Raw genomic sequence first — 26,000 nt, forward strand, 5'->3', positions numbered from 1 at the left:
CTTCCCAGAGAATTCTGGTGACTGAAGCTCTGTGGGGGGGGGGGATAACGGTCTCCTAAACAACTCTCACCACCCTTCAACAATTCCCAGGATTCTTTGGGGGAAGTCATAGCTCTTTAATGTGGAATAAATGTCTGGTGTGGATGTAGCCTAAGGCAGCTTTCTGTGTTTCTAAGCAATGAGCCTATAGATTAGTGGTGTTGGGAACCTCATGCCCAAGGATGAATGCAGTCCTCCAGGTCTCTTCATCCTGCCCTTGGACCTCTGCCCAGGCCCATGCCTCTCCCCGGGCTTGTTCCATCCTCTCCCCATGCACTGTTGCCTGGCTGGAAAGGGTCCTTGAACTGTGCTAATGCCACTTGCTTGTTTGGATGGAGGGATATGGATGTGTCTGACTTATGTGCAGCTGGAATGTAGCATGAAGGTTAAGAGTCCCATCCATTGCTCTGCCTAATTTTGCCTCTGGCCCTGCTTACCCCATGCAAGTGGCTCTCAGAAGGTTGCTCTAGAGCAGCCTTTCCCAACCAGTGTGCCTCCAGATGTTGTTGGACCACAACTCCCATCAGCCTCAGCCAGCATTGCCAATGGGAGGCTGATGGGAGTTGTGGTCCAACAACATCTGGAGGCACACTGGTTGGGAAAGGCTGCTCTAGATGGAAAGTGGCCTTTGGGCTGAAAACAGATCCCTACCCCTGCAATAGATACATCCGTATGTTACTTTCCTCCACTCAATACCGTCAGAAGAAGATGTTAAAAGACCCTCTGTGTGTCGTTTCTTTGCAGACAGGCAAAGGAGGTGCCAAGAAAGCAAACTCCAAAATGAAAATAGACCAGGGTGGGCGGAGGGGAGTGAAGGGAGGAGAGAGAAAAAAGAGGGAGGAGGAAAGCAAAGAACAGGGCTGTGAAACCACTCTGAGGGCATCACTAATGTGATTATTAGCCATCTCTGAAATTCTCAGGAGGCAATTATTTTGTTGAAAGACAAGAACCTGAATTTATACTACAGTAATTTTCAATCTGCCTTTCAAAATGAAAAAACGAAAGAAGGGCTGCAATGGAAGGAAGGAATGGTCTCTTTTAGGAGTGTATCCGTAAATGAAAAATACATCCAGGAAAAGACATGCAAGCCTGCTTAGCTAGAAAAGCAGACAAACAATCCCCATACTCCTTCCCCCCCCCAAACAAAAAAATCTGACTGGTTTGGGCTTCTCTATAGGTGACTGGCGGAGACAACAGAGCTTTGCTTATTTTGATGTGTATTTGATGTGAAGGGTCATAGTGAGGGACGGGCAAATCTGTCAGTTTTGGTTTCTCTACGTTTCTCGCTTTTTCAACCTTAGGTTCACTTCTCTACACCTCCCCATCAGTTATTGCATTTCTTTTTAAAAGTCCTCCATGAATTAATCAGCGTTTTAGCACAAATTTCTCCTAATATACACATTTTTACATGCAATGTTGCCTAATATACACATTTTTGCAAATCAATTTTCCCCAATACAATGGATTTTGGCGTGCTATTTTCCTTAATATATTATTTTATTCATATATAGTATATGCATTTCCATACACAATACTTGTCTGGAGAACTACATTGCAAAATTTGGAGAAGTGTAAATTTCAAAGAATAGCTGTGTCTTGGTCCGCATATTGTTTCAGAGAGTGTGAATTAGGTAGGTTTGCCTTTAAAAGTGAGTTGAATCAAATTTCTCACCCATTCCTCATAGTGGTGCACATCTACAAATATAAGATGCCAGGGCACATAGGTGCTATTTATTTAGTCTTATACTCCATCCTTCTTCCAGAAATTGCCCAGGGTGGTGTACATATAATCCAACAGAATAACAGAATAAAACATTCAAAACTCTCATATATAAGCTGCAATAAAACAACAAAATCTGTACATTCCATCAAGCAGAGGCAATAAAATGTTGGCCTTAATCACCCCTCTTTGAAGCCTCACCAAAAAAAAGCCAGTGTGGGGAGCAGGGCTGACGCCAGGCATGCCAGGGCCCTTGGGCACCAGCCTGCCCCAGGCTCTGGCACCCGCCTGTACACCCCACCTACCTTTCCCTTGAAGCGAATGCTGGTTGTGCTGTGGGCACATGCCTGCCATCAACCAAGATGGCGGCTGAGGCTTCCCTAAGGGCTGATGCCTCCACCACCATCTTGGTTGATGGCACTCATGGTGCTATGGGTTGGGAGCCGAAGCTGCCACGGATCGAGGAAAGGAGCGCTACCCACCAACCCTAAGGAGGGGCCCTTCAGGAGTCCTCAGTCAGGGCCCAACGTGGCCACCCTCTGGTGCAGGCCCTAGTGCGGGACAAACTCAGTTCTACAGAGAGGAGGTTCCATAATTTAGCCAGCCAAAAACTCTTAGCCTTCCTTATGATTAGATTATTACCAAGGGCCCTTAAATTTTGAGCTTCCTTACAAACTATGTGGGTTCTGTACACTTCCAGCACATAAAGCAAGCAACTGAAAGCATCCTGCTCAAACCTGCCATGTTTAAGTAGCAATGAAATAAAAGGTTATACATGCCTACTAGCATGCTGGCTATGTCATGGTCAGAGGTAGCACGCTTCTGAATAGCAATTGCTGGAAACCGCAGGAGGGGAGAGTGTTCTTGTGGTTAGATCCTGCTTGTGGGCTTCCCATTGGGGCATCTGGTTGGCTATTATGAGAACAGGATGCTGGATTAGATGGGCCATTGGCCTGATCCATAAGGGAAGTTCATATGTTTTTATGTTTCTTTTTACATTTAAACCAAGCTTCATGGAGGAATTCTTCAGAGATGCACATAGTTGATTCTAACTTTTTTCCCCAACACCAGGACCGAGAGATTGCTTTCTCACAGCCTCTTAGATCCTTCCCTTCTATCACTTGCACTGCTTATTTATTAAATTTATATCCCACCCTCCTTTCCAAAGGAGCCCAAGATGGCAAACAACAATCAATAAACAAAACAATAAAAACATCTTAGAAGCAACATGCAAAGTGCTCAAGCATCATCCAGTATGCATTAACAATGTTATTGTACTGATGTGTCATTTTGTGCTATTTTGCTTATTTTGTACGTCGCCCAGAGTGACTGGTTAGCCAGCCAGATGGGCGACTAAGAAATCCAATAATTAAATTATTAAATTAAACTTTAGCCAAAGGACTTGCATCTTCGGTTTTATTCATAGCTAAATCTTCTCCCGTTATCTTGAGAAATATCTTGAGGGCTTAACACAGACCTCCTCAAATGATGAAAGCATGTGGGAGGGGTTTGTGGGGATAAGAACGTAAGATAAAATCCTGCCAGATCTGGCCAAAGCCCTAGCCTAGCCCTACATCCTGTTCTCACCATGGCCAACCAGATGCCCTTGGCAATCCAGCAAATGGGATCCAAGTCCAACAGCACTCTTCCTACTTGTGATTCCCTGCAACTCGCGTTCAGAGGCATACAGCCTCCAACAGGAGTGATAGAACATAGCACTGTGGCCAGCAGTCCTTGATAGTCTGATCCTCCATGACGTTGTCTAGTAGATACTAGACATTGCCCCTTGCTGCCAGTGCATGCACCAGCCATGGCCCCTCCTGGTGGTGCATGTGGCACCTACGTGAAGCGACCTTAGGTGCATATGAACATATTCACATGGTGCATCTTCATACAAGAGGGAAACCTGATAGCTCCAAGACTCCCTTCATGTGGAGGAGCCTGTGATGTTCCTATATTAATGTATACATGGTAAGTGGAGTGAAAGAGGGGGAGTGAATGGGCAGTAGAATGCGAGATGATTGGCTGAGTGTAAAATGGCTGAATGTATAAAAGGAAGAGTGAGAGTGGAATCTGGGGGGGAGAAGAGAACTGAGTGGGTTGCTTGGTGGGGTTTAGAGAGTTGTTTACCAGGAGGGAGGTGGAGTTCGGATTAGTATTGAGTAAAACCATATGCTTATGTGCCTTAAGAAGAAATCTTGTTAATCTTGTTAGCTTTGTTATCTGTAATAAATACTTAATTTGGTTTACCAAAGGCCTGATCCTTGGCTGGGGTTTCACAGACCAGAAGGGAGGGTAAGGTAATGACCAAGGCTGAAGGGGAACTGTAACAAATGGTGGCAGCGGTGAAGAGAATAACAATACCAGTATTCAGAGTCTCTGGGAATACTAGTATTGGGACGTTACTGGTGGTTGCCTAGCAGGGGGATCTGTTGAGATCTGTGCTAGAGCGCATAGGTAAACCATAAGAGAGTGCAGTCCGGACTGGTGGAGTCCCTGGTGGTGCCTAGAGACAGGCAGTAACCACGAGCAGGTAGGAACCTGACAGGGAGAGCCAGGGAAGGACGCCTCACATGTGGTGGCAGTAGCGGTGGGATACGAACAACAGAGAATCCAGATACGAACCAAAGAGAGTCCCAAAGACACGTGGTGACAAAGGAGACTACGTCACAGGTGTTGGCTGTAGCAGTGAGATATGAATACTAGACAATCCCTAATAGTTGTGTGGCAAACAGAAATAACAAAACAAGATTACTTGTGAGAGTGACTGGCAAAGAGTGTGTGGCAAAGAGTGAGTGAACTCAAACACCATGGCTGAATACATAAAAATGAAAAGAGAGGAGATGGTGGAGAAGTGCATAACATTCAATTTACCTCACGAGGGTAAAGGGGTAGATGAATTGAGGGTAGCACTTATAGGATTTGCTACTACCCAGCAAAAACAACCGGTCAGGGAAGAGACCCCAGAAGGATATTTAAGCAATCCCGCTTATATAGAGTACTTGAGAGAGAAGTTGAAGATGGAAACTGTGAGATTGCGGATGGAAGGTGCAGAGAAGGAAAAACAGAGAGAGTTGGAAGCTGAGAGATTGAGGGTGGAGGCTGAGGAAAAAGACAAGCAGAGAGAGTTGGAAGCTGAGAGATTGAGGACGGAGGCTGAGGAAAAAGACAAGCAGAGGGAGTTGGAAACAGAGAGATTGAGGATGGAAACTGAGAGAATGAGAGTGGATGCGGAGATACAAGGGGAAAGATTAAAATTGGAAAGAGAGAAGTTTCATTCTGATGAAACAAGAAAGGACAGAGATGGAGCAAAAATAAAAATTACTCCAAAGGACTTTGCTGTCTATGAGACTGGTCAAGATCCTCAAATTTACCTCAGCATCTTTGAAAAAGCAGCTCAGTTGTGGGGGCTACCTGAAGATAAATACATGCAGTATTTATCAAACCTGATTAAAGGGGAATTGGCTGAGGTATACCAATATTTCCCCTCAGACAGGCCCGTCACCTATGCTGAATTCAAAGAAGCAGTGTTTAAAAGATTCAGACTGGGGCCTGATTATTTTAGAAAGCTTTTCAGAAATTGCCAGATACAGACAGGGAGGTCTTTCGTGGAGCTGGGGGCAAAACTGATGGACATATTTGGGAAATGGCTGACAAGTGCAAAAGCTCAGTCTGTGGAGGAGGTGAAAAACCTCATGATATTGGATCAATTATACCATCAGTTACCACCAGAAATAAGGCTCCTGGTCAAAGACCGTTCCCCTACATCGGTGCAGGAGGCCGCAGAGATGGCGGATCACTTCGCCTCCAACACAACTGGCTGGGTGGGGAAAACATCAAGAGATTTTAAACCCAGACCATATCACGCTGGCAGAAAGGATGTGGTACCACAGAGAGTGAGTCCTCCAGTAAAATCTGAAGGGCACAGGACACCCCAGAGTGGATCTGTGTACCCTAAAAGTGAGGAGAAATTATGCTACAAATGTGGTAGACCGGGGCACCTACGTTTTCAATGTGAGGTTGCCAACCCCATTAGTAATTCTGCTCAGACAAGGGCAGTGAAAACAGAGCCCAAGGCTTTAGAAACAGCGAAAAAGGTTCAGTTCTGCCAGAAAAACTGGACAGAAGTAACAGACCTTGATTCAAGTCTGAGAGAGGAAGTGAGTGTACAAGGGGCAAATTATTGGGCATTGCTTGATACTGGTGCCGCTCAGACATTACTGAGGCCAGATTTAATAAAATCTGAGGTAATATTACCTCAGGAAACTGTGACTATCCAAGGAGTGAGGGGTCAACCAGAAAGTTTGCCTGTGGCCCTGGTGGATATGACTTGGAGAGGCCGAGAGGGCCGATATAAAGTAGGGATTAATGCCCAGCAACAAGAACCAGTAATACTGGGAAGGGATGTAATGGGCGCCCAAGGAAAGATCTATGTAGTGACCAGACAGCAAATTGGCAGAGAAAAAGAAGCCATATTAAGGGGGGCTGAAACAAACAGGGTGGAATCTGTTAACCAGCCTCAGGTCACCATAGCAACCACTAGCAGGCCTGCTGAAGGAGACAAACTGTATCAAGTGGTCTCTGATAATGATGAGGCAGATCAATTCAGGGAAGAGCTACAAAAAGATATAAGTTTGAAGCAGATAAAGGAACAAGCTCTGACCCAACAGATTCCTTTCACTGACAAACTGAGGAATCAAGTTGTGTGTGAGAATGGGATTTTATATAGACTGTGGATGCCTGCTGAGAGAAAGGATGAATGTGAACCAGTGAAGCAATTAATAGTACCTAGCAAATACAGAACCAGATTGCTAGAGGTAGCCCACGATGTCCCATGTGCTGGACATCTGGGAATAAAAAAGACCAAGAGGAGATTGGCTGCACACTATTATTGGCCAAACATCTCCAAAGATGTAAAACAACATTGTCTATCTTGTGGAATATGCCAAAAGGTGGGAAAAAGTGGAGTAAAGACTAAGGCACCCTTAAAGCCCCTTCCTATAATTGGACAACCCTTTTACAGAGTGGGAATAGATTTGGTGGGCCCTTTTTCCAAACCCACAAGGCATGGCAAGAAATATCTATTGGTGGTGGTGGATTTTGCCACCAGGTACCCAGACGCAGAAGCACTAAGATCCGTGGAAGCCCCTGTAGTGGCAGAGGCTTTATTAAAAATCTTTATGAGGCTGGGTTTCCCTCATGAAGTGCTGACGGATCAAGGCAGTGTATTCATGGGAGAAGTGATGCAATGTATGTGGAAATGTTGTGGTCTAAAACATCTAAAGACCACTACTTACCATCCCGCCACTAATGGGTTAACAGAGAGATTCAATGGCGTTTTGAAGGGCATGATCAGAAGCTATGTTCAAGATCACCCACAAGACTGGGATGAAGGGTTGGGATGCTTCTTATTTGCATACAGAGAAGTCCCTCAGGAGTCAACAGGCTTCTCACCCTTTGAACTCATGTTCACTAGAAAAGTGAGGGGACCTTTGGAACTATTAAAAAATTCATGGGAAGGAACCCTGGGAGAGTACAAAACATCTGTAGTAGATTTTGTATTGGAATTCCGCAATAAATTAACATCAATGATGGAGGTGGTGGAAAAGAATTTGAGTCAAGCACAGGAGAAGCAACATTACTGGTATGACAGAACAGCCAGGGAACGTGTGTATGATGTGGGAGATATGGTTATGGCGTTCATACCCAGGAAACATGACAAATTACAGGCTAACTGGGAAGGACCATATACCATCAGAGAAAGGCTTGACACAGTGACGTATGTAATCACCACAGACCAATTAAACAAAAGCAAAGTGGTTCATGTAAATATGTTGAAGCCTTACCATACCAGGGATGTACAGGTGTTGCAAGTTACCTTATTCCCTGAGGGAAATGGGCCTGAACGTCCAGATTTGGTACAGGAAAGCAAAGACAAAGGAGGGGTAGATCAAGTGGAATGGTCAGAGGAGGTGAAGGAGGAAGTAAAAGAGGAGATTCTGAGAGTTTTGAAAACCTATAGGAATCTCTTTAGCAACAAACCTGGCCGAACCAGTATAGTTATACATTCCATTGATACCGGAGATCATGCCCCAATCAGATCTGTTCCGTACCGTGTGAATGGGAAAGTTTTGAATGAGATCAAAAAGGAGGTGGAAGATATGCTGGAATTAGGAGTGATCTGGGAATCCATCAGTCCCTGGGCCTCAAGTATTGTCCTGGTTCCGAAAAAAGATGGAACGACAAGGTTTTGCATTGATTATCGGCTAATCAATAAAATCACGGTCCCAGATGCGTATCCTATGCCTAGGATAGACGCAATGTTAGAGTTATTGGGGGCAGCAACCATTATCTCTACACTAGATCTCTGTAAAGGATTTTGGCAAATGGAACTAGAGGAGCAATCCAGAGCCAAAACTGCCTTCAGTACACCAGATGGGTTATATGAGTTTGTGACCTTACCCATGGGACTAAGGAACTCACCAAGTTCATTTCAGAGGCTAATCAATACTGTGTTGCGAGGCATGTCAGATTTTGCAGTGGCCTATATCGATGACGTGGCCATTTTTAGCAAGTCGGTGCCTGAGCATGTCCAACACCTGACAACAGTATTGGAGGCCTTAAGAAAAGCAGGCCTCACAATAAAAGCTAAGAAATGCCAGTTTGGACTAAAGGAAGTAATCTATTTAGGACATAAGGTGGGGAGTGGGAAAATCACCCCCTTGTGGAGCAAGGTGGAGGCAATACAAGCGTGGCCGATCCCCTTAACCAAAAAACAAGTAAGGGCATTTCTGGGTGTGGCTGGATTTTATAGGAAGTTTGTGAGAAATTTTGGGGAAATAGCAACCCCCTTGCATGAATTAACAAAGAAGAAGTGTTCTGAGCATGTGGTATGGACGGATAAATGTCAGAAGGCTTTTGATCTACTGAAGCAAGCCTTGTGCCAAGGACCCATATTAATAGCACCAGACTATGAGAAACCATTCATCGTGGCTACAGATGCGTCGGACCTGGCGCTGGGAGTCGTCTTGCTGCAGGAGAGAGAAGGCACCAGACATCCAGTGGCATACCTGAGTCGCAAGCTGACGCCGAGGGAGAAAAACTATTCGTCGGTCCAGAAGGAGTGCCTAGCGGTCGTGTGGGGACTGAACAAGTTGCGCCCATACGTGTGGGGACGAAGATTCACAGTGACTACGGATCATCGGGCCTTGTTATGGTTGCAGACTATGAAAAACCATAACACTATGCTGCAGAGGTGGTCCTGGGCCCTACAGGACTATCAAGTGGACTTCCAGTTCATAAAAGGCAAGGACAATGTACTGGCCGATGGACTTTCCAGGCAAGTGGCTGGGACTGCAGTGACGTGACCAGACAGAGGAACAAAGAAAGACATTTTCCCCATAGAGACTTTTATTTGTTAACACGACGTATAAATCCTGGAACAGGAATAATACTCTGCTGTTGTTTAAGGGGGGGGGGAAATGAGATGTTCCTATATTAATGTATACATGGTAAGTGGAGTGAAAGAGGGGGAGTGAGTGGGCAGTAGAATGCGAGATGATTGGCTGAGTGTTTAAAATGGCTGAATGTATAAAAGGAAGAGTGAGAGTGGAATCTGGGGGGGAGAAGAGAACTGAGTGGGTTGCTTGGTGTGGTTTAGAGAGTTGTTTACCAGAAGGGAGGTGGAGTTCGGATTAGTATTGAGTAAAACCATATGCTTATGTGCCTTAAGAAGAAATCTTGTTAATCTTATTAGCTTTGTTATCTGTAATAAATACTTAATTTGGTTTACCAAAGGCCTGATCCTTGGCTGGGGTTTCACAGACCAGAAGGGAGGGTAAGGTAATGACCAAGGCTGAAGGGGAACTGTAACAAATGGTGGCAGCGGTGAAGAGAATAACAATACCAGTATTCAGAGTCTCTGGGAATACTAGTATTGGGACGTTACTGGTGGTTGCCTAGCAGGGGGATCTGTTGAGATCTGTGCTAGAGCGGACAGGTAAACCATAAGAGAGTGCGGTCCGGACTGGTGGAGTCCCTGGTGGTGCCTAGAGACAGGCAGTAACCACGAGCAGGTAGGAACCTGAAAGGGAGAGCCAGGGAAGGACGCCTCACAGAGACCTATGCATGGACCCCTTTACATGCATAGCGCTGCTTCACATGGCTATTAAGAACATAAGAACATAAGAAGAGCCTGCTGGATCAGGCCAGTGGCCCATCTAGTCCAGCATCCTGTTCTCACAGTGGCCAACCAGGTGCCTGGGGGAAGCCTGGAAGCAGGACCCGAGTGCAAGAACACTCTCCCCTCCTGAGGCTTCCGGCAACTGGTTTTCAGAAGCATGCTGCCTCTGACTAGAGTGGCAGAGCACAGCCATCATGGCTAGTAGCCATTGATAGCCCTGTCCTCCATGAATTTGTCTAATCTTCTTTTAAAGCCGTCCAAGCTGGTGGCCATTACTGCATCTTGTGGGAGCAAATTCCATAGTTTAACTATGCGCTGAGTAAAGAAGTACTTCCTTTTGTCTGTCCTGAATCTTCCAACATTCAGCTTCTTTGAATGTCCACGAGTTCTAGTATTATGAGAGAGGGAGAAGAACTTTTCTCTATCCACTTTCTCAATGCCATGCATAATTTTATACACTTCTATCATGTCTCCTCTGACCCGCCTTTTCTCTAAACTAAAAAGCCCCAAATGCTGCAACCTTTCCTCGTAAGGGAGTCGCTCCATCCCCTTGATCATTCTGGTTGCCCTCTTCTGAACTTTTTCCAACTCTATAATATCCTTTTTGAGATGAGGCGACCAGAACTGTACACAGTATTCCAAATGCGGCCGCACCATAGATTTATACAACGGCATTATGATATCGGCTGTTTTATTTTCAATACCTTTCCTAATTATTGCTAGCATGGAATTTGCCTTTTTCACAGCTGCCGCACACTGGGTCGACATTTTCATCGTGCTGTCCACTACAACCCCGAGGTCTCTCTCCTGGTCGGTCACTGCCAGTTCAGACCCCATGAGCGTATATGTGAAATTTAGATTTTTTGCTCCAATATGCATAATTTTACACTTGTTTATATTGAATTGCATTTGCCATTTTCCCGCCCATTCACTCAGTTTGGAGAGGTCTTTTTGGAGCTCTTCGCAATCCCTTTTTGTTTTAACAACCCTGAACAATTTAGTGTCGTCAGCAAACTTGGCCACTTCACTGCTCACTCCTAATTCTAGGTCATTAATGAACAAGTTGAAAAGTACAGGTCCCAATACCGATCCTTGAGGGACTCCACTTTCTACAGCCCTCCATTGGGAGAACTGTCCGTTTATTCCTACTCTCTGCTTTCTGCTTCTTAACCAATTCCTTATCCACAAGAGGACCTCTCCTCTTATTCCATGACTGCTAAGCTTCCTCAGAAGCCTTTGGTGAGGTACCTTGTCAAATGCTTTTTGAAAGTCTAAGTACACTATGTCCACTGGATCACCTCTATCTATATGCTTGTTGACACTCTCAAAGAATTCTAATAGGTTACTGAGACAGGACTTTCCCTTGCAGAAGCCATGCTGGCTCTGCTTCAGCAAGGCTTGTTCTTCTATGTGCTTGGTTAATCTAGCTTTAATAATACTTTCTACCAGTTTTCCAGGGACAGAAGTTAAGCTAACTGACCTGTAATTTCCGGGATCCCCTCTGGATCCCTTTTTGAAGATTGGCGTTACATTTGCCACTTTCCAGTCCTCAGGCACGGAGGAGGACCCGAGGGACAAGTTACATATTTTAGTTAGCAGATCAGCAATTTCACCTTTGAGTTCTTTGAGAACTCTCGGGTGGATGCCATCCGGGCCCGGTGATTTGTCAGTTTTTATATTATCCATTAAGCTTAGAACTTCCTCTCTCGTTACCACTATTTGTCTTAGTTCCTCAGAATCCCTTCCTGCAAATGTTAGTTCAGGTTCAGGGATCTGCCCTATATCTTCCACTGTGAAGACAGATGCAAAGAATTCATTTAGCTTCTCTGCAATCTCCTTATCGTTCTTTAGTACACCTTTGACTCCCTTATCATCCAAGGGTCCAATCGTCTCCCTAGATGGTCTCCTGCTTTGAATGTATTTATAGAATTTTTTGTTGTTGGTTTTTATGTTCTTAGCAATGTGCTCCTCAAATTCTTTTTTAGCATCCCTTATTGTCTTCTTGCATTTCTTTTGCCAGAGTTTGTGTTCTTTTTTATTTTCCTCATTCGGACAAGACTTCCATTTTCTGAAGGAAGACTTTTTGCCTCTAAGAGCTTCCTTGACTTTGCTTGTTAACCATGCTGGCATCTTCTTGGCCCTGGTGGTACCTTTTCTGATCTGCGGTATGCACTCCAGTTGAGCTTCCAATATAGTGTTTTTAAACAACTTCCAAGCATTTTCGAGTGATGTGACCCTCTGGACTTTGTTTTTCAGCTTTCTTTTTACCAATCCCCTCATTTTTGTGAAGTTTCCTCTTTTGAAGTCAAATGTGACCGTGTTGGATTTTCTTGGCAATTGGCCAGTTACATGTATGTTTAATTTAATAGCACTGTGGTCACTGCTCCCAATCGGTTCAACAACACTTACATCTCGCACCAGGTCCCGGTCCCCACTGAGGATTAAGTCCAGGGTTGCCGTCCCTCTGGTCGGTTCCATGACCAACTGATCTAGGGAATAGTCATTTAGAATATCTAGAAACTTTGCTTCTTTGTCATGACTGGAACACATATGCAGCCAGTCTATGTCCGGGTAGTTGAAGTCACCCATTACTACCACATTTCCTAGTTTGGATGCTTCCTCAATTTCATATCTCATCTCAAGGTCTCCCTGAGCATTTTGAACATGCAGCCCATAATTTGCCCATGTATGCTTTATTAATGGGGAGCTGAGCTAGCTGATGCAACCCTGCAATCGAGGCACATAAGTTTTCAAGGCATGGGAAGAAAGGGGAAGGTTGTGTGACCCCTCCTTCATTTGTGGACCAAGTGTGATAGCTGGCTATCAAAGTCCAATCTGACAAACTCCATAGACACTCCAGTCTTTCATACGGCAAACAGGTTTTTTGAAAAGCTCAAAACATACATTTAAATAAGGAATGCTAGACAAAGCACTTGGCTGATTGCATACTTCTCACCTATGCTTAGCAAGCAATTCAAGTATCTTAAAAAGACATTACACCACACCAGGTTTAAAGGAAACAAAATCCCTAATCTCTAGTGATGACTCTTTCCTCTGCCGCTACCTCCATAAATTTAGAGATGTCACATGTCTCCCAGTTTGAATCATCACTCAGTTGGCCATCCTGATTAAACTTATTATTGAACCAAACATGACAACCCAGGGCTTATTCTCCCTTGATAGTTATCTCATACCTACAGGAACTAATAAGGAATCGATTTTGGATGAGTCATGTTTTCTTTGTAATATTTATGCACTCAGGGTAGAGTAACTAATGGCACTGAAAGTTTTCATGGCTCAGAACAATTTCCTCTGGGAATTGGCCAGTGGGCTGCTGGTAGACCATGTCGTAGTCTATTTTCTGCCTGCCCTTACCTTCATGGCCTGTTATAAATAAATCCCCAAGAATAGACTTAATACCTGACCTAGAGCTACCTCGGTAGATTGGGGTCCAGTCCCTGAAGCTAACCCTGAACTATGTTCTTTAAAGGAAGGACTGGTACATTGCAAATCGAGGATACCTCTTTCTCATGTCTGGTATCTCCAAGGTTTGCATCCTAATTTAGGATCTGCTTCTGTTGATATCCTGTGGACTCCTTGGAGGCCTGTTAGTCACATTTCTTAGGGGGTGTTTCAAATAAGATTAGTTTCTATTTGTGTATGATGCCCAAGTACACAACATACACCCCTAGGCATGCACATACACACTGTCCTGCTTGATTTTTCAAAACACACATCCACAGGAACCTGCTGTCAAAAATATACTTAGGTTATTTTAAGAAGACAAACAGTAAGGATTAGAGCTGAGCTAAACATTTACATGCAAACATTTTTGGAACACAGGTTCCCCACCCCCCACAAAAGCCATCTCCCCCGTGTTGTTTACAGCTGTTGCAGTTCTTTCCTCACCACTGCTGCTTCTGCATCAGTTTTCTTTTGCCTCATTGTTTGAGTAATCCCAACCTATCATGGATCACATGCATCCACGGACTTCTCATGTTCAAAGAATATGTGGAGGGGGAATGGGACTTTGGGCACCAACCCATCCTCAATCTCTCCCTCCAGGGCCATCACTACCGGGGTGCGGAGGGTGCGGACCGCACCCGGGTGACACCATGAGGGGGGTGACACCCAGAGCTGTCCCGCCCCGTGCCATTGCCCGGCAAAGGAGCTGAGAAGCACTCTGGGTCGGCGCAGCCAACTCCTCCTCAGAGGCGGGCGGGCGAGACCAAAAGCAGGTGCCCGCTCACTGGCGGTGAAGCTGGGACGGGCCTTCCACCGTCAGCCTGGAGTGCGTGGTGAGTGCGTGCGCATGTGCACACGCAAGGCCAGCCACCTGGGAGGGCACGCGCCGGAGGTCCACACTCCCCCGCACTCCCGCTAGTGACGCCACTGTCTCCCTCCACTCATGTTCAATGTGAAGGTCTGAAGGGAGATTCTGAGCAAGTTAAGCTGAACACACTTAGAATCCTCCCTGCAATTGGGAAGTCTGCCCAGTCAGGGATCATGGGAAGGATTGTAAACATGTGTAGCCAAACTCTCTTGGGATTCCTCTGCAGACATTTTTGCTGAATACGTGAAGGCTGGAAGTGGAGCTGGAGGGGACAGGGACATTGGGGACAGGGCTGGCACACCCTAGGTGTTCTTTGAAAGCAAGTTGTCTCCCATATGACAGAGGTCTGACTGGCCTCTACCAGAAGTTGGGCATTTTGTGTCACCGGTCCCATGCTGTGGAACACTCTTCCAGCAGAGATATGTCAGGCATCCTTGCTGTTGCCTTTCAGGTGTCTCTTGAGAGTTGCTAGGAGATGCCCTGTTTCCCTCACAGAGCTACAATCCCCAGAAGAGGGGCTGACTGTTCAACCACTCTGGCCACTGGAGCTCTGTCAGGGGAATTGGAGTCTCCTAACAACTCTCACCACCTTTCACAAACTATACTTCCCAGGATTCTTTGGGGGAAGCTGTGACTGTCTAAAGTGAAATAAAGGTCTGGTGTGGGTGTGGCCCCCTGAATAGCCAAGTCAAACAGCTGTGATTCTGGCTTTGAGAACACTGACAGCTGGCTCTCACTGAGCATGCCTGTACTTATCATTTACTCCAATGTTAAATTTCTTTAATTAAAAATCAGCCAGGCATTTTTTAAACTGCAGAAGATGAAGGTCAGAGTATGGGGCAAGGTCAGTAATAGGATTTCAGATACTCTGTGAATGTGGCTGATTTTTAATTAATTTCAACAAATTATGAGACCACTGACAGAAAAAAGTCCAACAGGGGTCTGGATTTTCCCCCTCTTGTTTTACACTTTGAACTCTCAATTCTCTCTGAGTGTTTTGTGTATCTCCATGAAAATGTAGAGGGTTGTTAAGCAATCATTTCCGAGTTCAGGACTATACATTTTGTAATGTTTTGATTTGAAATTAGCTTATGGGAAGCAACAGCATTGGGGGATATTTTCAATTTAACATTGCGGAATGTGAAAAATCCATGCTGGATGTAGTATACAGCTACATGTGGCTGTATAATTAGATTATTATTTGACAAGTAAGGGGGAAAAAACCTGATTCGCAGTGGTTGACTTTTTGCTCCATGAAATAGGATAAAAATGATCAAATATTGGTTTGTTCTTTTTGCTTATCCTTGCTCTTAATATTTATCAAGCATTCTTTAGAAAAAGAAACACAAACAGCCAGGATACAGTTTGGAAGTAAATTTTAGAACAGAAGGGAAGAAGAATAAATGTTAAAAGCTGCCTTAAGAATAGCAAAACATAGCCACTCCAAACTTTCCAAAAACACTTACAGAAAATAATGCATTAGCAAAAGTATGCAGTTGAAAATATTACCCGGTCTGACCCTAGCTATAATTTTAAAAAAGATTAATCAATCAATACTCAGCTAAAGAGATTAAGTGCAAGAGAAGCAATTAATTGAAGTTAAATGAACTTTGACAACTTCCATATTAAAGTAAAGCACTAATTAAGAAAATGACAACATGGTCTCTCTCCATGAAATGAGATACTTCCAGACCCCAGCAAAGGGAGAAGCAGATTTTTTGAAAAAAAGAAGAAAAGAAAAATCCATGAAGCCTTCAGAATGTGCCTTGGAGGGATTTGTTTAGGGAGAGCCAGTGTGGCGTAGTGGTTAGAGTGTTGGACTACGACCTGGGAGACCAGGGTTCGAATCCCCACACAGCCATGAAGCTCACTGGGTGACCTTGGGCCAGTCACTGCCTCTCAGCCTCAGAGGAGGGCAATGGAAAACCACCTCTGAATACCACTTACCATGAAAACCCTATTCATAGGGTCATCATACAGGGCCAGCTCCAGGAATGCCGGGGCCCTTGGGCATCAGCTTGCCCTGGGCCCTGGTACATGTGTTTCCGTGATCCGCCCCCCCACGCCCCCACCTACGTGTCTGATGTCTTTTACCATTGCCCTTAACGAAGATGGCGGCAGCGGTTTCTCTGCCATCTCTGCCATCAACTAAGATGGCGGCAGGGGCTTCAGTACCTTAGGGAAACCGCGGCCGCCATCTTCATTAAGGACAATGGTAAAAGACAGCAGACAGGTAGGTGGGGGCGTGGGGGGCGGATCACAGAAGGGGAGCGGAGGGGCGGCTGAGGGGCTCCCTGTAGCTGCAGGGGCCGTCGGGCCTTTAGAACCAGCCCTGTCACCATAAGTCGGGATTGACTTGAAGGCAGTCCATTTCCATTTATGTTATAGCCCCAGGAAGCAAGCTCCTTCCCCAAATATGGGCTACCTTTTTGTTCTGCTGTATCTTTAGGTCAGGGGTCGGGAACCTCAGTCCTGGTGCCTGAATGTGGCCCTCAAGGCATCTCTGCTTGGCTTCTGGGACTCTCCCCAGGCCACTCCCCTCACTGCCTTTACTTTGCACCCTGGGTGTTTTTCTCTCACCAGAATATCTCCTTGAACTTTGATATGCTTCGGAATACCAATTTGCTGGAAACTGCAGGAGGGGAGGGTGCTGTTGCACTCAAGCCCTTCTTTTGTTCTTCCCACCTGGTTGGCCATTGTGAGAACAGGATGCTGGACTAGATGGGTCTTTGGCCTGACACAGCAAGGCTCTTCTTATGTTCAGGGTCATCACCATAGCTGATTATTTCCAAATGTGTCCAGTGTTTGCTAACGGCTTCTCTTTCATTTTGCAGCCAACGTTTGTTTTTAAACTCATTCCAAAACTCCGATCATGTAAACAGCCGTGAAGTATTATGTGGGCGTCGAGCTGTGTGAGCAAGGACTCTGGCTGGCTCTCAGAACACGGAGTAAATTTAGTCCTCAGCCTCCATCCAGAGCACCAGTCTTTCAGGAACCATCTCTCCAGATCTGGAGTGGCTCAGACCGCTTTTAAGTTTTCCTCCCTTTGCCCAGGGCATTCTTTCCAAGACTAAGGCCCTCTTTCAGTTTCATCTCCATTACTTTTGTAAATGAGATGACGGTGGAAACTTTGCCCTAGCTGGGGCCAATTGAAACAGCTTGTTCTAATTTCAACAATTTGCATTGTAAAGCAAAATGGTACGCTACATTGGTTAGTGGGATGGGATGGAGGGGAGATGAGTTTCCTTGTTATCAGCATCAAAGCCCTGGCTGGGAGTACAGAGTCTATGAGTTCAAATCCCCGCTTGGGTCTCCTGGGCATCAAGGGCCACCTAAAGATCACCCCACAGTGAGTGGCTCAGGGGTGACGTGCCCTGCCACCTGTGCAGCCGTGGGCAAGCTGCATAGTCCCAAGGAGCCCAGTTGCCCCCCAGCTGGCAGTTGCGGACAAGGAAGGGGCTGGCTTGTGCAGCTGTGGCAAGCTGAGCAGGCCCTAGCCAGCAGGGTTGGACTAGCCTCAGAGGGAGGCAATGGTAAACCCCTTCTGAATACCGCTTACCATGAAAACCTTATTCACAGGGTCGCCGTAAGTCGGGATCAACTTGAAGGCAGTCCATTGCAAAACAGCAGAGAAGGAGAAGTGATGCTCTTGGTGATGCAGCTCCTGGTCGATGCAAGGAAAACATAAAGAAACCAGACCATTGTAAATACATGTTTTTGTTCCCAAATTTGTCCAGAGTAGATTGAAGACTTCTCCCACCGATCAGAGATAGAATGTGATAAGAGGTATGCACAAGTACAAGATCCTGAAAATATGTCCGCAGTCTCTAAACGGCAGGGTGAAATTAGATCCACATTGTGCAGTTTTTCAAATTTAATAGGTATAGTACAATATTTTATCCTAGGCAAGAACCTAAGAAGAGCCCTGCTGGATCAGGCCAAAGGCCCATCCAGCATTCTGTCCATACGGTGGCTAGCCAGACACTCCTGGGAAGCCAGCAAGCAGGGCTTGAGTGCAACCACGTGCTTCTCCACTGGTGATTCCCAGCACCTGATATGCCTCTGACAATGGAGGCAGAACACAGCCGTGGTAGCTAATAGCTGTTGATAGCTTTATCCTCCATGCAGAGTTTATTCTAATGTGCAGCTAGACACATTTTGTGCAGTGTCAAAAAGGGTTTTGTGCAGGTGAGCATGTGGGATTTAATAAGGAGCTAGGTGGTTTCTAAAAAAGAAAAAGATGAGAAAAGATAAAAGAAATAGAAAATGAAGATAAATACTGGTTCCTTTCAAATCTTCATAACATTATATTAATAGTGCCTTTTTGGTAAAAATAAAAATAAAAATGAGGTGCTCATATCTTGATAAAAGTACAGTGGGCACCAGGACAAAATGGCTGGCATTGTCAGCAAAAAAAAAAGAGGTGTCGGCACTCCCTACTGGTGAGTACTGTCATACAAAACAAGATCTGCTAATAGTATATTATGGCACAAATTACTTGACTAGTTCAGGGCCAGGCAATGTGCTGGCTACTTGTTCAGTAGGAAAAAAAGTTTACAATAAACCCTGTCTCCATGAATTTCTCCAATCCCCTTTTACAGACATCCATGTCAGTGGCCATCACTACATCTTGTAGGAGCCAATTCTATAGTTTACCTATGTGCCGTACTTTCTTTTGTTTGTCCTGAATCTTCCAGCATTCAGCTTTACTGGACCTAGTATTATGAGAGAGGGAGAAAATCTCCTTACCCAATTGCTCCACACTGTACACACCCTCACCACACACCCCATCACTCACACATTTAGCAGATGTGTAAAAGGATCTGAAGCTACACATGTACAGTTAGTTGTACCTGGATTGGTCTCTTCCATGCACACAAGATCCTGGAATGGGCCAGGATCTTAACTGTGTGGCAAGGACCTTGTCAGCATCTGCAGCTGTGTAACAGAACTGATTTTGCACTCCTAGCGTGGTAGATGGCCTGGCTCTTCCAAGGACTATCTTGCCTTTTCATTGCCTAACATAAAACGGTCAAAGCCTCTCATCATATTTCTGCCTTGTTAGCTGTACCCAAGTGGAAGGGGTAGCAATTAAAGCATTTACTCGCATGCTGATAAATCTTTCCAGCAATAAATATCTAATCACCTTTTGCTTTGCGCGTTAAATACTAATTCAGAATGCCTGCACATGGTTAATGTGTATAATGTGGAAATGTATAATTATTCCCCTCTGCTAACTCTTGTGACAACAGAATTGATCTCCCCCTCCCCATCTCGGTTGCCTTTTAATAGCCAGCCACATCAGTCTGTGACAGCTGCCTTCATTAAAAGCAAAATTAAACGCTTAACTGTGATGCTTAATATTTATGTTGTTGCCACACCGGAGGAGGTTACATCATAGCCCCAAACAGCCCAGTCGTGTCCTCAGGGATTGGTTTGGTAATGTTTCAATTTAAAGAGCTGCTTCCAAAATGTTTCTTTGGAAAGATGATAAAAAGGAAAAAATGTTACCACAGTGATGGTGAGCCTCTGGCCTTCTAGATGTTGTTGGGGTCCAGCTCTCATCAGTGCCAGCCAGCATGGCCAATAGTCAGGGATGCAGATGGATGGTTACAGCTTCCCCATCCCTGCATCCCTAGTACTCTCCCAACATTGTTGGACTATAACTCCCATCAGCCCCATCCAGCATGGCGAACGGACAGGGATGGCGGGTGTTGCAGCCCAGCAATGTCTGGAGACCCAGGGCTTCTCAGTCCACACTCGTGCTTTTTTTTAATGATACGTCTTGCAGTGATGGCATTGGTGGAACTATCATGGTTTGGTGTTATGGGGGGGGTATTTGAAACAGTGTTGACAAATTCATTTTCTGAGATTCTTAGTTCTAAGAGTACTGAGGCATCTGAACACATCATCACCATCTATCAGCCGCTTTACACAATAAAAAGTCTCCAAATGACTTGACAAGGTAAATGTGGTGCTCTGTGGTGTGGCAAGGCCCAACCAGCGTGTAAGACAAGGCAAGGTGGGACGAGGTGATGGCTGGAGGCAAAGGCTGTGTTCTGGGAAGCACCAAGCTCTAAAGTTGCTCCAACAAGGAACAATCTGAAACTGAGCCCTTATCAGGGTTGCCAGGTCAGAAGCATGTCAAACCCTGAGGTTTCAGGGGCATGCCCTTGTGGTGTCATAGGGGGCGTGTGTGATGTTCCTATATTAATGTATATATGGTAAGTGTTGGTTGTTTAGAAGATACATGGTAAGTGGAGTGAAAGAGGGGGAGTGAATGGGCAGTAGAATGCGAGATGATTGGCTGAGTGTTTAAAATGGCTGAATGTATAAAAGGGAGAGTGAGAGTGGAATCTGGGGGGGAGAAGAGAACTGAGTGGGTTGCTTGGTGGGGTTTAGAGAGTTGTTTACCAGGAGGGAGGTGGAGTTCGGATTAGTATTGAGTAAAACCATATGCTTATGTGCCTTAAGAAGAAATCTTGTTAATCTTGTTAGCTTTGTTATCTGTAATAAATACTTAATTTGGTTTACCAAAGGCCTGATCCTTGGCCGGGGTTTCACAGACCAGAAGGGAGGGTAAGGTAATGACCAAGGCTGAAGGGGAACTGTAACAAATGGTGGCAGCGGTGAAGAGAATAACAATACCAGTATTCAGAGTCTCTGGGAATACTAGTATTGGGACGTTACTGGTGGTTGCCTAGCAGGGGGATCTGTTGAGATCTGTGCTAGAGCGGGGAGAGAAACCATAAGAGAGAGCGGTCTGGACTGGTGGAGTCCCTGGTGGTGCCTAGTGACAGGCAGTAACCACGCGCAGGTAGGAACCTGACAGGGGAAGCCAGGGAAGGACGCCTCACATGTGGTGGCAGTAGCGGTGGGATACGAACAACAGAGAATCCAGATACGAACCAAAGAGAGTCCCAAAGACACGTGGTGACAAAGGAGACTATGTCACAGGTGTTGGCTGTAGCAGTGAGATACGAATACTAGACAATCCCTAATAGTTGTGTGGCAAACAGAAATAACAAAACAAGATTACTTGTGAGAGTGACTGGCAAAGAGTGTGTGGCAAAGAGTGAGTGAACTCAAACACCATGGCTGAATACATAAAAATGAAAAGAGAGGAGCTGGTGGAGAAGTGCATAACATTCAATTTACCTCACGAGGGTAAAGGGGTAGATGAATTGAGGGTAGCACTTATAGGATTTGCTACTGCCCAGCAAAAACAACCTGTCAGAGAAGAGACCCCAGGAGGATATTTCAGCAATCCCGCTTATATAGAGTACTTGAGAGAGAAGTTAAGATGGGAGGCTGAGGAAAAAGACAAGCAGAGGGAGTTGGAAGCTGAGAGATTGAGGATGGAAGCTGAGAAGTTGAAGATGGAAACTGAGATGATGAGAATGGGGTTTGAGGAGAGGGAGAAGCAACGAGCAGTGGATGCCGAATTACAAGTAGAAATGTTAAAATTTGAAAGAGAGAAGTTTCATTCTGATGAAACAAGAAAGGACAGAGATGGAGCAAAAATAAAAATTACTCCAAAGGACTTTGCTGTCTATGAGACTGGTCAAGATCCTCAAATTTACCTCAGCACCTTTGAAAAAGCAGCTCAGTTGTGGGGGCTACCTGAAGATAAATACATGCAGTATTTATCAAACCTGATTAAAGGGGAATTGGCTGAGGTATACCAATATTTCCCCTCAGACAGGCCCGTCACCTATGCTGAATTCAAAGAAGCAGTGTTTAAAAGATTCAGATTGGGGCCTGATTATTTTAGAAAGCTTTTCAGAAATTGCCAGATACAGACAGGGAGGTCTTTCGTGGAGCTGGGGGCAAAACTGATGGACATATTTGGGAAATGGCTGACAAGTGCAAAAGCTCAGTCTGTGGAGGAGGTGAAAAACCTCATGATATTGGATCAATTATACCATCAGTTACCACCAGAAATAAGGCTCCTGGTCAAAGACCGTTCCCCTACATCGGTGCAGGAGGCCGCAGAGATGGCGGATCACTTCGCCTCCAACACAACTGGCTGGGTGGGGAAAACATCAAGAGATTTTAAACCCAGACCATATAACGCTGGCAGAAGGGATGTGGTACCACAGAGAGTGAGTCCTCCAGTAAAATCTGAAGGGCACAGGACACCCCAGAGTGGATCTGTGTACCCTAAAAGTGAGGAGAAATTATGCTACAAATGTGGTAGACCGGGGCACCTACGTTTTCAATGTGAGGTTGCCAACCCCATTAGTAATCCTGCTCAGACAAGGGCAGTGAAAACAGAGCCCAAGGCTTTAGAAACAGCGAAAAAGGTTCAGTTCTGCCAGATAAACTGGACAGAAGTAACAGACCTTGATTCAAGTCTGAGAGAGGAAGTGATTTAATAAAATCTGAGGTAATATTACCTCAGGAAACTGTGACTATCCAAGGAGTGAGGGGTCAACCAGAAAGTTTGCCTGTGGCCCTGGTGGATATGACTTGGAGAGGCTGAGAGGGCCGATATAAAGTAGGGATTAATGCCCAGCAACAAGAACCAGTAATACTGGGAAGGGATGTAATGGGCGCCCAAGGAAAGATCTATGTAGTGACCAGACAGCAAATTGGCAGAGAAAAAGAAGCCATATTAAGGGGGGCTGAAACAAGCAGGGTGGAATCTGTTAACCAGCCTCAGGTCACCATAGCAACCACTAGCAGGCCTGCTGAAGGAGACAAACTGTATCAAGTGGTCTCTGATAATGATGAGGCAGATCAATTCAGGGAAGAGCTACAAAAAGATATAAGTTTGAAGCAGATAAAGGAACAAGCTCTGACCCAACAGATTCCTTTCACTGACAAACTGAGGAATCAAGTTGTGTGTGAGAATGGGATTTTATATAGACTGTGGATGCCTGCTGAGAGAAAGGATGAATGTGAACCAGTGAAGCAATTAATAGTACCTAGCAAATACAGAACCAGATTGCTAGAGGTAGCCCACGATGTCCCATGTGCAGGACATCTGGGAATAAAAAAGACCAAGAGGAGATTGGCTGCACACTATTATTGGCCAAACATCTCCAAAGATGTAAAACAACATTGTCTATCTTGTGGAATATGCCAAAAGGTGGGAAAAAGTGGAGTAAAGACTAAGGCACCCTTAAAGCCCCTTCCTATAATTGGACAACCCTTTTATAGAGTGGGAATAGATTTGGTGGGCCCTTTTTCCAAACCCACAAGGCATGGCAAGAAATATCTATTGGTGGTGGTGGATTTTGCCACCAGGTACCCAGACGCAGAAGCACTAAGATCCGTGGAAGCCCCTGTAGTGGCAGAGGCTTTATTAAAAATCTTTATGAGGCTGGGTTTCCCTCATGAAGTGCTGACGGATCAAGGCAGTGTATTCATGGGAGAAGTGATGCAATGTATGTGGAAATGTTGTGGTCTAAAACATCTAAAGACCACTACTTACCATCCCGCCACTAATGGGTTAACAGAGAGATTCAATGGCGTTTTGAAGGGCATGATCAGAAGCTATGTTCAAGATCACCCACAAGACTGGGATGAACGGTTGGGATGCTTCTTGTTTGCATACAGAGAAGTCCCTCAGGAGTCAACAGGCTTCTCACCCTTTGAACTCATGTTCACTAGAAAAGTGAGGGGACCTTTGGAACTATTAAAAAATTCATGGGAAGGAACCCTGGGAGAGTACAAAACATCTGTAGTAGATTTTGTATTGGAATTCCGCAATAAATTAACATCAATGATGGAGGTGGTGGAAAAGAATTTGAGTCAAGCACAGGAGAAGCAACATTACTGGTATGACAGAACAGCCAGGGAACGTGTGTATGATGTGGGAGATATGGTTATGGCGTTCATACTCAGGAAACATGACAAATTACAGGCTAACTGGGAAGGACCATATACCATCAGAGAAAGGCTTGACACAGTGACGTATGTAATTACCACAGACCAATTAAACAAAAGCAAAGTGGTTCATGTAAATATGTTGAAGCCTTACCATACCAGGGATGCACAGGTGTTGCAAGTTACCTTATTCCCTGAGGGAAGTGGGCCTGAACTTCCAGATTTGGTACAAGAAAGCAAAGACAAAGGAGGGATAGATCAAGTGTAATGGTCAGAGGAGGTGAAGGAGGAAGTAAAAGAGGAGATTCTGAGAGTTTTGAAAACCTATAGGAATCTCTTTAGCAACAAACCTGGCCGAACCAGTGTAGTTATACATTCCATTGATACTGGAGATCATGCCCCGATCAGATCTGTTCCGTACCGTGTGAATGGGAAAGTTTTGAATGAGATCAAAAAGGAGGTGGAAGATATGCTGGAATTAGGAGTGATCAGGGAATCCATCAGTCCCTGGGCCTCAAGTATTGTCCTGGTTCCGAAAAAAGATGGAACGACAAGGTTTTGCATTGATTATCGGCTAATCAATAAAATCACGGTCCCAGATGTGTATCCTATGCCTAGGATAGACGCAATGTTAGAGTTATTGGGGGCAGCAACCATTATCTCTACACTAGATCTCTGTAAAGGATTTTGGCAAATGGAACTAGACGAGCAATCCAGAGCCAAAACTGCCTTCAGTACACCAGATGGGTTATATGAGTTTGTGACCTTACCCATGGGACTAAGGAACTCACCAAGTTCATTTCAGAGGCTAATCAATACTGTGTTGCGAGGCATGTCAGATTTTGCAGTGGCCTATTTCGATGACGTGGCCATTTTTAGCAAGTCGGTGCCTGAGCATGTCCAACACCTGACAACAGTATTGGAGGCCTTAAGAAAAGCAGGCCTCACAATAAAAGCTAAGAAATGCCAGTTTGGACTAAAGGAAGTAATCTATTTAGGACATAAGGTGGGGAGTGGGAAAATCACCCCCTTATGGAGCAAGGTGGAGGCAATACAAGCGTGGCCGATCCCCTTAACCAAAAAACAAGTAAGGGCATTTCTGGGTGTGGCTGGATTTTATAGGAAGTTTGTGAGAAATTTTGGGGAAATAGCAACCCCCTTGCATGAATTAACAAAGAAAAAGTGTTCTGAGTGTGTGGTATGGACGGATGAATGTCAGAAGGCTTTTGATCTACTGAAGCAAGCCTTGTGCCAAGGACCCATATTAATAGCACCAGACTACGAGAAACCATTCATCGTGGCTACAGATGCGTCGGACCTGGCGCTGGGAGTCGTCTTGCTACAGGAGAGAGAAGGCACCAGACATCCAGTGGCGTACCTGAGTCGCAAGCTGACACCGAGGGAGAAAAACTATTCGTCGGTCCAGAAGGAGTGCCTAGTGGTCGTGTGGGGACTGAACAAGTTGCGCCCATACGTGTGGGGACAAAGATTCACAGTGACTACGGATCATCGGGCCTTGTTATGGTTGCAGACTATGAAAAACCACAACACTATGCTGCAGAGGTGGTCCTGGGCCCTACAGGACTATCAAGTGGACTTCCAGTTCATAAAAGGCAAGGACAATGTACTGGCCGATGGACTTTCCAGGCAAGTGGCTGGGACTGCAGTGACGTGACCAGACAGAGGAACAAAGAAAGACATTTTCCCCATAGAGACTTTTATTTGTTAATGCGACGTATAAATCCTGGAACAGGAATAATACTCTGCTGTTGTTTAAGGGGGGGGGAAATGTGATGTTCCTATATTAATGTATATATGGTAAGTGTTGGTTGTTTAGAAGATACATGGTAAGTGGAGTGAAAGAGGAGGGGGAGTGAATGGGCAGTAGAATG

The sequence above is a fragment of the Rhineura floridana genome, chromosome 1 (genome assembly GCF_030035675.1).
Source record: "Rhineura floridana isolate rRhiFlo1 chromosome 1, rRhiFlo1.hap2, whole genome shotgun sequence".
NCBI classification, from domain to species: domain Eukaryota; kingdom Metazoa; phylum Chordata; class Lepidosauria; order Squamata; family Rhineuridae; genus Rhineura; species Rhineura floridana.